Raw genomic sequence first — 12,202 nt, forward strand, 5'->3', positions numbered from 1 at the left:
TGCAACTACAATACAATATATAACCCTCCTGGACCACTCTAGCACTAATACCATAACACTCAGTAGCCGGGCAGTTGATTGTTGTTCATACAGGCTGTTTAATAATTCCCTTATGTTGAACGACAGTCTTACACTTAAATAAGACAAAATTGCTAACAGTCATGGGCCATCTCTCAGTAGTGTACCGGTTCACAGCATTAAACCAACCATCACCAACTGAACTAGTATGACATAATTGAAGAGCTCTGCCAATAGCCAACAGAGCACTTTAATTTTAGTCCATTACGGCAGGTCCCAACAGGTTACATATACTATGACCAGTTTTTGACAGCTCACAATGACAGATACAGGATGATCTTTCGCAAGTACATCCCAATAGATCTCAACACCATTTCTCCCGCCATACGATGCCTACTAAGAACGGTAAACATGAAAAAAATATCTCAGTATGGGCTACCTAGTGAAGTAACGCGGTAAGTGGACTATGGTCTTAAGAAATACCCTATTAGAAAATGTGGAGCTGCTAAAAGCTGCCAGTATACTAAAAATCATAAGCTGTGAGACTCTCTACCACTTCTTCATTCACCACACTGCTAAGCGCTATATCCTTAACCATGATAACCACAACTTGATGGCAATCACGTACAGTAGAGAAACACTGCCCACACAGGATCAAAACAAAGACAACACACTTCCAATTAAAGACTCTACATGGTGTAGTGTGTTAATAATGTAAGCAAGAGCTTCAGTGCCCTACACTGGGGTAGTAATCACTATATGAATGTTGCAATACAGTAAAATTTGTGAATATTTAGATGTAAGAGCAAATCCTGTATTACATTGTGGATTAAGGATAACAAAGATTTAACAAGCATTGGCAAAACGAATAGGTCTGGCAAATGCAAGAGCTATTAGCTTTTCCATGACTTTTAGGCATGTTACACAGCAGAATGGCTGAGCAGCATGATCGAAAGTAAAGTTAGAAAAAAACACTGTAATAACATGGCAAGAGAGCAGGTACTGTGTCAAGTTTTTTTTTCAGTTTGGCAGGAGAGTCAAGCAAGGATGGGGGAACGGGGTGGGGGTACAGGGAAGCAACGTTAAAGGGAGGGGTAGGGGTTCTGGTGTAAGGAACAACCTGGACAAATCATGAAAAAGGGGTGGCTGGGAGGGGGAAAAGCAACATGGAGAAGCAGTGGGTGGGAAGGGCAAGAAACAACATGAAGAAGCGGTGGATGGGATGGGCAAGAAGCAACACGGAGAAGGGGTGGCTACAAGGAGCAAGAAGAGGTGCAGAGAAATAGAGAGACGGGCATTTTCAATAAAAAGATTTATTGAGCAGTCTTCTTTCTCAGGCAGGTAAAATTAACTGCTACAATTGTAATACTGGTTGCAAAGTATAATGCGTACAGTAAGAAGAGTATTATAAAATAATACTGTAAAAGCATTGTATGGTTTCTAAACCATAGATAAATACATACATAAATAACAAAGGCTAAAACGTACTCAACTGGTGCTTCTAAAATACGGCTACCCCAATGTACCTAACCTAAGTCTAGTACGAGGGAAGAAGTAAGTGAGATGTAGCATAGGTTTAGTTTTCTTTGACAAGAATCTATCCAAGATTTCTCTTAGGGTCTAATCAGCTCCGTACCGTGGTTTTAGAATGAAGGAAGTCTGGTATCTCTGTCTCGGTACTCGATTTCCCAACATCCCGCGAGGGGAGGTTGGAAACACTGGAACTGGATTCTCAGTGAGAGAAAGGACAGCGTCTCGATCGGTGCATCAGCTGGAGGGTCGGCTTCCTTCGGCACTTGCTGTAGCAAGCAGAGTCGGGCAAGTAGATAGTCGAGCTGCTTCGCCTCACCATGTCTTTGCTAGGGCAAGTGTAGGCATATTTATACCTTGAAGGTGCCTAGTTTGACGTAAAGTCGGACATAATAATGTCATCAAAGAACCTCAAGTGAATGGTAGTTCTTTGAAAACTCCATGATTTCTAGGACAAATCAATATTCAAGCAAGGGGATGTCCCTGACTGCTGAAGCCGAGTTTTCCAAGAAATTGTTGTGACTTTTTGGAACTAGTGGAAGTAGCCATGCCTGTATTTGGACTGGATGGGTTATGTCTAAATATGGGTATGATTTCTATGTCTATATAAGGGCAATGTAAATTATACCTATATAAGGGCATGAATCGGTAAATTCTGCTTGGATTCTAAAATGCTACACAACACCCACTCCACTTTATTATGTTCGATATTACTAAATTCTAAGCATTTTAAACATATCTAAAGCATGATGTGTAAAAATCCATTCCAAAATACATAAAATGCATTCAAAATGGTTGTACATGAAAGATGAGCATTTACGCTGTTCGCATTTAAAAAGCAATATTTTCATTCAAAGCATGTAATGAGACATTAGAAAATGCTTATCAGAATGAGGCATGAAATAACATTTATGAAATGGCTCTTAAATACAGAAGAAAGATCAAGACCATTCCATGACAGAATATATAAACTGTTTTTGTTGTGGACAAGTTCAAATATTGTCTCTTGGAAGTATTTCAAATAATTCTTGTTCTCTAAGAATAGTACTACTTTAAGCAGATTACTTTGTGCCCAAAAAGTTTAATTTTGGAAAAAGTTGAATCGAAGAAAAATAGAGTTCTAAATTTGGTTGTTTTGTTTTGAAAAGTGATGGTCGAATACATAGTCCCATAGAACGCTGTGTGCTAACTTCAAAAATCATTCTCGTTGTTAGGAGAAAACATCAAGTCTTCTAATCTGGCAAAGAAATAGTCTACCACAGTAGATGAAAGTTGGACCACTTCATTAAGTAAGCCGATAGCACAAAAATGTGAAGCATCTCCGTCAGCGTTAGCCGCATTAGCAATGTTTGTCGGAGATAGAGAAGGTACCTGCCGGGGAGATCAGGATGACGTATAGGCACAACGGCCTTCTTCCTTCTGCTGAAACTAATTAGTTTCACGCAGAACAGACCTATCCTTTTGCCCCCGTGAAGCACATGAAACTCATATCTTGAGTTTCTCCGTTTTTTCCTCGCCTAACTAGGCTGTGAGGACACCTACTGCAAATATACAGTTAGGTCTCTGGAATCGAGGGTTGGGTACACGATAGAGTGTGTATACAGCCCAGGTTCCACGCACTTGGTCCCGACTAAAACCTGGTAGATTCTATCACAGGTTGAAACATGTAGACCTTATTTCACAATCATATAGGTACAGCTGGTCATTTAAACCAACAGAAGTATCCCACAATTGATTTTAACATTGTCCAGTAGCTTCAGAATAAAAAACATTTCTTGGAAGTTATACCTGGACAATTTTTAACATCACCTTTTTTTGCACTCCATTCACAAAAAAACCCGCTCCACTGTAGTCAGGTGTCGCAGCACACCCGGATGGCACTCGGCTATCCGGATGGGACCCGGATGATGAAGCATGTCACCAACCAGGTTGGTGAGTGAGGGATCTTCTAACAAAAGAGAAATCTTTTCTTTTGTTACTTCTCCATCTCCCTACTTCCCATTTGGGACCATGGACTTGGTCCAATGGTGATACTCCTTTTGTTGTTTATATAGTTGAAGGTCCAGGGGATCAGGGGTATCTCCTTCCACCTCCGTGGAAAATCCCTTACTCTCTTCTTTTGTTACTATGAAGGTACCCGTGTGCCTGATGATCCACGTATCTCACCGTCGAAAGATTTTGTCTGTGAGATCTCAATGAATGCAGTCATCAGGATTGGTAGCCGCTGGGGGCAACACAATGCTTGGGCCATTACTGAACCAAGCAAGGTATCAACATCCGTTGGAAGCGCTGATGGAAGTGTTAGACAGATGTCCAACACACATTCTTCTCCACATAGCAGGCATCGTAGAACAGGTAAAATGCAATCTTGCCAGATTGGTAGGAATGATGTGCTATTCAGGTCTCTTAAACGAGCCAGGCCCAGAACCTGTATCATGCGTTCACAACACTTCATTGCTAGGAGAGTGTTCTCTATGGTAATCTGGGTGTCGCTGATGACCGGACTTGCCATATAGGAGCAGAAGGAACAAGAATAGTATTCCTGCTACGAGTCCCAAATTGAGAGGCAGACCCCCGAACACAGAGTGCACGAAGTTTGGAAAAATGCTGCGGACTGCTTCAAAGGGTGCTAACAGTCCCGAAAAAACTGTCTTAAATACATGTACAATACCACTCGTATGAGACTTGTTTAAGATATGACCTAACATTTCTACGAAATGTACGGGCCACTTTGTGGATAAAAGGGCATGTATCTCTGCAGAGGACCTTGCAACTTGTATTTCATACGCCTCTTTGGACGATGTCAGTGGCACTGTTTTTTGTAAAAGAATGGCTTTCATTCTGCTTAAAGTATCAATTCGAATAGAAGAGATGTTCAGTGAAGGCCAAACGGCGACTCCCCGTCTGTCTTAGCTTTAGGAAACAATACTTGCATACAACAAGTGACCCTGGCTGACACAGTTACGAGAGAGGCTATTCCTGCAAACATGGCACATTAGCTGTAATCATTCAACATTATAGAGCTCCCGTTAGAAAGCTGCCTAAAAATTGGATCTATCACTGCTGCTAGAGAACCTTGCAGGTGGCAGGATAAGTTGGCCGAAGAACCATCACAGGCTCCATGTAAATTAATACCCTGACATAAAAGTGTACCGCTTAGTGCGCTTTTACATTGTGTACCACAAAAAAATACTTATTTTCCCCCACTCCAACATCTGTGAGTGTATGGTAAAACCCAGGTTGACTTTATGTATTCCTTACCCAACCTTTCATACACGGCCACTGGTATATGTTTCAAACTGTATTGAAAATTGTGACAGGCAGTGTGATTATCTCGTGTATTAGCCATTCTGTTGCAGGTTTTTCTGGAACAGTTAATGGTAATTTTTCCAGTTTTTCAATGCTCAGCACTGTATAGTCTGCTCCTCTTTGTGCCAGAGTGATTAGTTTATCTGTAAGGTTAAATACAGAAAACAATGACGTGGTGATGATTAGACACCATGGCACATATCCAGAACGAAGATTTTGGAACATCCAGCTTAAAAGCATTATTTAACGTAATTGCGAAAGTCCATGCTGTAGCATGAGCAAGTCCTGTTGCATTATGTCTATGGCAGAGAATACTATGCTATCCAAAGAATAAATTCAGGATGACAGGGTCGTTAACTCATTGTCAACTACAGAGAGTGCTTTCTCTAAACTAATACGATCAATTTCTCGTATTCTTTCTGCAGTCTAGGACTGTGTCGATTATCCAAGCTTCATTATAAATGGCATATATACCTGCGTATATAAAACGTTTATGACGTCGTTTCGTAGGACCTTTAAGAAGTCCCTTAAATCAACGCCATCTTTAGGTAAAGATAAGTGTTGTTTAACCTCTGTAAAGTGTAGATTTTTGTAGTCACTCAAGGCACAGTTTTCCTACACTGTATGTTGTTACTATCCCTGGATGTTGTCTCTGGACATATCTTGGATCTGGCCTCGTTACTGTACACCCTTGTGTCTTGTTCAGAAATCTATCTTGACAGTTATTCATGTCTGTGGGCCAGATTAACCAATGTTTCCAATCAGGATCAGTTCTGTTTTTAAGTAAAATAATTTTTACTTCAACCCCTCCCTCTGAAGTGTTTTGACTATCAGGTGTAGGTGTAGGTATGGACAGTTTGTTCAAATCTTTTATCTTGGCCAGGCCAAGGCAGGATGTCTGTTTCAAAAACATTATTTGTTCAGGGATTATGCAGACTCGAAATAAAGCTTCTATTCCCTGCACCTGCCAGTCTTTTGAGCTCCAGAGAGTTTTTGTTTCTATGTTGTCACTCCAAAAGTTCGAAACCTAATGAGGACAGCTGGGCATAAAAGGCTGCAGAATAAATTTGTTTGGCATTAGTCAACATACTTTTCATTCCTGTTTTATTAACATTTTTAAAGTAAAACATTTCCGGATTTGTGGTATTGAAACCTGAGAAGTATGGACATTTATCTTAGAATGTTTTTGAGCTACCCTTTAGTGGCGTTGGACAATGTTCCCATTGATTAAAGGGTTTGCAGATTTGTGCAAATTATAATGACTATAGTGATTATAACAGTACATTAGTGCATAATCTGATTAATCTTCTAAGTATTCATGTTTTGTAAATTTTGCAGACATCTCTAAGTCTGACATCATATTATTAACAGTCTCAAAGCCCCAATCATCAGAGAATGTGCTGGGTGAAACAAAGTCACTCAAGGAAACCTTGAACTGATGTAGAACCTTCAAGAGCTCTGCAGGGCCAAAGATGTCATAATCAGTTCTGTCCCACGCTATACACCCAGGTATAGGAATGGCTGTGATGTTCAGTGATGTCAAGTCTCTTTGTTCACGATGACATGATTTGTGTGGCTTCAGGAGCAAGTTGATGTTCTTACTTGCTGTGTCCATTTTACTATATTTTCCATTTATCAGCATCCCCAAAGTAAATACCAGGATTAGCCAAAGTAGGAGAAAAAGTATGCCTAGGACAATCCAAAATTCAACCCTTGGTGAAACCAGATACGTTTTTTCAAGTTGCTGAAAAAGTTCTGTTACTTGTTCTTTAAAGTTTTATTTGCTGGCGTGATTTCAGGCTCACTGGGATCCTCGAAAAACATATCAAAGTTAATGAAATAGCCAGAGGCAGTTCTGTCAATTGTTGGTATTGCATCAGGATTACTCGAAATCGCTGGAGCTTCTGGATCCTTTGTCATATTAGTATAGTCAGATGCTACATCATTGTAGACAGGAGTTTCTTGACGAACTGTTATTTGGGTCTCAAGAGGCACAAGTTCCATAGCTTTTATTGCTTAGTCCTTCTTTTCGCACTGCAGATTCTTCAAAGGTGATGTGTCTCTCAGTTTGAACCTCTTGACTAGTAGCAAGATTTGGTCTTCTGCTACAACTTTGGAGTCCACTGGGCCTACTACTTATTATCGGCCTCATAATGTGGTTTGACCAGGTCGATGGATAAGAACCTGTTCTCCTTTCTTCCAGCAAGTGGCGGCAGTAACACTGTTCTTTTTTTTTTTTTTTTTAAACCTTTATTGTGACATAAGGCAAATACAATTGCAGGCCAGCAAGAGCACAGTCGGCCAGTATCACAGAGACGGTCAATGCAAATCAATAAGTCAGTTCAGTTCAGTTCAGTTCAAATCTTTTATTCGATTAACCATTATATTAATCATAAAAAGTACATCATATATAAACATTTCATCATAAAATCACAGTTGTTATTAATACATTAGGAAAATACACTTTTAGTCCGTTTAGAAAGTTAGTACAGGTATTCATAAAATTCAGCTAGGGTTCGTTTCTAGAGCTTTACGGGTAGTTATACAAAATTTCAAAAACAGTGCTAGATTCTTTGCCACATATTGTGTATCAAGCTGCTGTAAAGCTAGAAACGCCGGGCGACAGGTCCTCAACCCCATTTGACGTAACAATGGTAAGACCCAACGCCTGCGTGCTACAGCATAATAGTGACAAAACAGTACTACATGCATGGTTGATTGAGGGGAGACTTTATCACATGGACATTTTTCCAATTCATGGGACCAGTTTAGCGTATTTGGGAAAGTGACCAATCGAAAAAACAGATTAAAACGCAACCTGGTTAATAGGTACTTTTCATGATTGGATATGTGATATGATAAATAGGGCTGTGTGCCTGAGGACACTTGGGCCATCAAAATATGAGCGTTGGATTGCTTCGATATTTCTCCAGACATACGGAGTTCCCTTAAATGATTAAGACAATGATGTTTCAGAGATTGTCTACTCATCTCATTGATTGTTGAGGGCTCAATGGCGTACTGTATAAGGTCAAGATCTTTCAAAAAGTTGACCAGGTACGCCAACCATGGGATGTTTTTCCAGGACGGCATCTCGAGACATTCTGAAATCAGGGCACGTGTAAGGTGGCACTGAGGCTTTGTCCAGATACGGTGCCATAGGAGCATTGGTTGACATTTGATGTAATCAGTTAAGTAGTCTTTCCCAAGCTCTATGTGGCAACCGTAAGTGGGGGCACTCCGTGGGAGGGCCAGCAGGTATTTGACAAAGCCGTTTTGAATTTTTTGTAATTCAGGGGTGTTTACATAGCCCCATACACCGGCTCCGTATGTGGCGATGCTCAGGCATTTAGCTTGATGGATTTTGAGCAACACAGGGGGAGTTGGTTTACCCATTTTTCTCGAAAGAGAGACGAGGGCAGAAGTTGCTCGTTGGTAAAGCAATTTCCTCGTTACCGTCGCCCTTTTCCATGTTAACTGGTCGTCTATTAGGATGCCCAGGTAAGGGTATTCCCTAACGCGTTCCAGTTTTGATTGCTCAATGCAAAGATGTTTGGAGCTTTTTACTTTGGGCCCTGTTTGCATGACAAAGGTCTTGGTCTTATTCACCTTTAAGCCAAGGGAAAGCATGAAGTTACAGTATTTGTCCAGCTGCTTCTGAAGTTGTACTAAGGTCCGGGCAAAAATTACGGAATCGTCGGCGTAGAGAAGTGCTGGAATAGGGCGCTGATTGATGGTAGGTAAATCCTGGCTCCCTTCTAGCATGGCTGCTTCCAGGCCATTGGTGTATAAATTGAATAGAAAGGGAGCCAGGACACAGCCCTGCCTTACTCCACGGTTTATTGGAAAAGAGGGTGTTAACTCCCCACCCGTACCAAATCTTACGCAAGCCGAGGCGTCAGTATAAAGCTCGCGCAAGAACTTGATAAGGGGTGGATCAACACCCAACTCGTCCAAGATAGACCACAGCTTGGCGTGGATTACACAATCAAACGCCGCGCTGAGGTCGACGTAGACCATGAATAGGTTGCCCCGTTTTACCCCAACATACTTCCCTATTAGGAGTGTCAGGTTTAGGGCCTGTTCAACAGTGCCCAGTCCCTCCCGGAATCCATACTGTAGGTCCGTGATGATGTTCTTTTCTGCCGCCCAACACTGTGATCGATCCAGAATTAGGCGGCCCGCGACTTTACCCAGTGAATCCAGGAGGGAGATGGGCCTGTAGCAGGCGGGGTTATTTCTCTCACCTTTTTTGAAAATTGGGAGCAGTATGGAGGAGGACCAAGAGTCCAAAAGGCCGTTATTTAGAACTGCCGCCATTAGTTGGGTAATTATTGGAGACCATAAATCGATGTTTAATAGGAATATATCTAAAGGGGCACCATCTGGACCAGGGGCCTTTCCAGTTTTTGAAGAGGATAGTGCGCTTATGACCTCACCAAGAGTGAAGTGGAGGTCAATTGGATAGACCCCTTTTTTATGAGGTTCGCTCGCTGGAATAGGATGCGCGGTGCTTGACGAGGGGGGTCACTAAAGATTTTAGAAAAGTGTGTCACCCACTCGTCCGCAGACACAGCTACATCCAGATGTTGATGTGAGCTACCCTCAAGTAGAAAAGGTGATTTTACTACTTTCCAGAATAGAGAGCTGTCCTTGCTATTGCAGCTCTCATGTAATTGGGCCCATAGTTTGTTTTTGTTGTCTTTTTTACAGCTTGTTTGGGCCTGCTTGAATTCAGATCTTAATTTAGTTATTTTAGATTGGTCTCTAATTGGATTATGGAGCTCTTTCTTTAGGGCGTTTAAAGCTTTCCGGCATGCCGTATTAAACCAGCCTGGTTCCGTATGGCTGCCCGGTTTACAGGTTCGAAATAGAACCTTCTGAATGACTTTCAAGATTTCCCCGAAACTGGAAATAATTTGCTCTGGGGAGGATACCTCATCAAGACATGTATTTATCGATGGGAGTGCTTTAGAGATCACAGAGCTTGATGTTACTGCTGGATCTATCCTTGACCATTTCACGGAATAGCCGTTAGTTTTATTCATAGACAATTACTTTTGGGTCAGTAGGCTATTCTTTGTTGGGTGGGGAACACTCATAGCTAGCCTTAGTACTAATGTGTTGGGGAAATGATCACCTGAAATTTCTGATCCTGTACTAAACTGGGAAAGTGTACCCTTTAAGGAATATGAACAAAGTATAAAATCTATGGTACTAAAACATCCCCTGCCGTGGAAAGTAGGGTTAAATTCCACGGGAGGATCTACAAGTTCGTTGGCATAAGTCAATTCCAACGACATTAAACAATCATTGAAAGATTCTCCTACAGGGGAATGAGTGAAGTGTGTCATAGGGCAATCGTTTTCATCTAAGAGGCCACAATCAGATTTCTTATAATGAGAGCACAATTGTACATTGAAATCCCCTCCCCAAATTACATTATACATAGCTAATGAGTGCTTAGCTCGTTGTTCGCCTACAAAAAGTGAAATTGCGGACACAGTTTTGACACATTCTGCAGGAGATAGATTATTGTAAAAATTAATAAGACTATATGACATACCGTTTTTAAAAGTGATCAAAAGAATTTGATAATACAAGGTAGTACACTGAACAGAAATTTTCTTTACATCAAGCTTGTTTGATATGAATACCACAAGACCCCCCTTAGGTCTGCCGTGTGTTGATGGGGTGGCCGGAGAGTGGAACGTTAAATAACCTTCTACGTGCCGTGGATCAACAGTCCATGTCTCTTGGAGGCACACAATCTGGTAGGAGGTAACATAAGCCAGCCAAGATGTCGATAATACTCTGGGTCGCAGACCAGCTACGTTCCAGAATAATATAGGCACTAGATAGGCTGACTATGTTCCTTTGGTAGAAGGAGGCCTTCCTTTTAGGGACGGTGTATTTCGTAATGAGCTGAGGTCAGTGTTAGGTGGAGAGAGCAGTCGCTCTCGTTGTTTATCAGGTGTAATGGTGGAACAAGGCTGAGAACCAACGTGATGGAAAGTATGTACATCCACTAAGTCTATTTGCGTTGCCGAAATTGGTAAAGGCGTTGGTAAAGGCGTTGTTTCGTTCGGCAGAGTTGAAAGTACGGGAGAACTTGATGGTATCGGGAGTGGTGGCCCTGTGGGGGAGGAATTCCTATCATCCAGGACGTTAGCTGTTGGTGGTCAGTCCACCATCTCCAAGCAGTCGAACCTGTTGTAAGTGGGAACACCCCTCCAGTCCAAAGAAGGCATGGCAGCTCTACCACCTTGCCCTTGCCAATTTATCCAATCCGGATTTTTGTTCCGGTTCCCGACCTGAGTCCAGTTCCACTCTGGGGCTGGTGGTAGGGACTGGGCAGGAGGGTAGAAGAAAGCTAATCTTTTCGTACCAATGCCTTCGGTAGATGTTTGATCACCCCATGGACAGATATGTTCTACAGTTTGGGGGTCTTCAAAGTTTATTATAATGCAATCCCCTGGGATAGTTTTTTGCTCCTTCCCTACCCAGGGAACTCTACGGACTGAGACAACTCTGTTGTTAGCAAAAGGGGGAAGTGGCCGATTCATAGACAACCAATGGAGCACCTTATTTTTTAGGGACCATCCAGGTTCTTCAGAGTTGACATGCAACGCTGGAACCCCGGTCATTATAACTACAAACGGCGTTGCCTCTGGGGGGAGGTGAACAGAACGTGCTGCGTTACGTCTTATATTATAAGCCGCATTTTTGGAAGCTGGAGTTTTAGCTATAGGTCGTGTGGTTGGTAAACTGGTAGGTTTGCCCGTTTGGGCAGAAGGACCAGAGAGGGAAGGGATACCAGAATTTTTTGCAGCAGTATTGATTATTGATTGCTGTGGATTAGTATTAGTTATGGGGACAGGTTTTTGATGGACCACCGCTGTGGTGGTCACCACTTTGGGGACTTGAGGGGTTTGTTGGGGAACTGTACCCCCGGGCTTTGTTGGTTTTGGCTTGTGTTGTTGGGCCACAGTACAAGAAGGCATAGGGATCGAGCTGTTCTTAGTTTTTAGTTCAGATGTTAGTATAAGTAATAGTTTCTCGATCTTTGATAACGCTGATTCGATGGGTTTAAGATGTGATTTAATTAAGGCCTCTATGGGGGCTAAAGTATGTAAATCTTGAGGCGGGAAATCCCGCCCGCTGCATGTGTTACCACTCGAACCAGGATTGAGAATGCCAGGTGGAGGGTTTATTATTTCTGGCGTTGTTAAGACATTTGGCTGTAGAGATATTTCTAGTTGGGATAAATGATGAACTAATGAGGGAGAGTCTTCATTGAATTGTGGCAGGGGAACCTGGTGTGAATCGATAATATTTATGGAAA

At 42.0% G+C, this 12,202-nt stretch overlaps 1 protein-coding gene across 3 annotated transcripts in view; it reads right to left on the reverse strand.

Moving 5' to 3' along the window:
* The window catches only part of TRIO (trio Rho guanine nucleotide exchange factor), a 4,034,553-nt gene that overhangs the window by 2,408,493 nt on the left and 1,613,858 nt on the right, over positions 1 to 12,202 (reverse strand). The gene's annotated exons all lie outside the window — the stretch shown is intronic.

The sequence above is a fragment of the Lissotriton helveticus genome, chromosome 4_1 (genome assembly GCF_964261635.1).
Source record: "Lissotriton helveticus chromosome 4_1, aLisHel1.1, whole genome shotgun sequence".
NCBI lineage: Eukaryota > Metazoa > Chordata > Amphibia > Caudata > Salamandridae > Lissotriton > Lissotriton helveticus.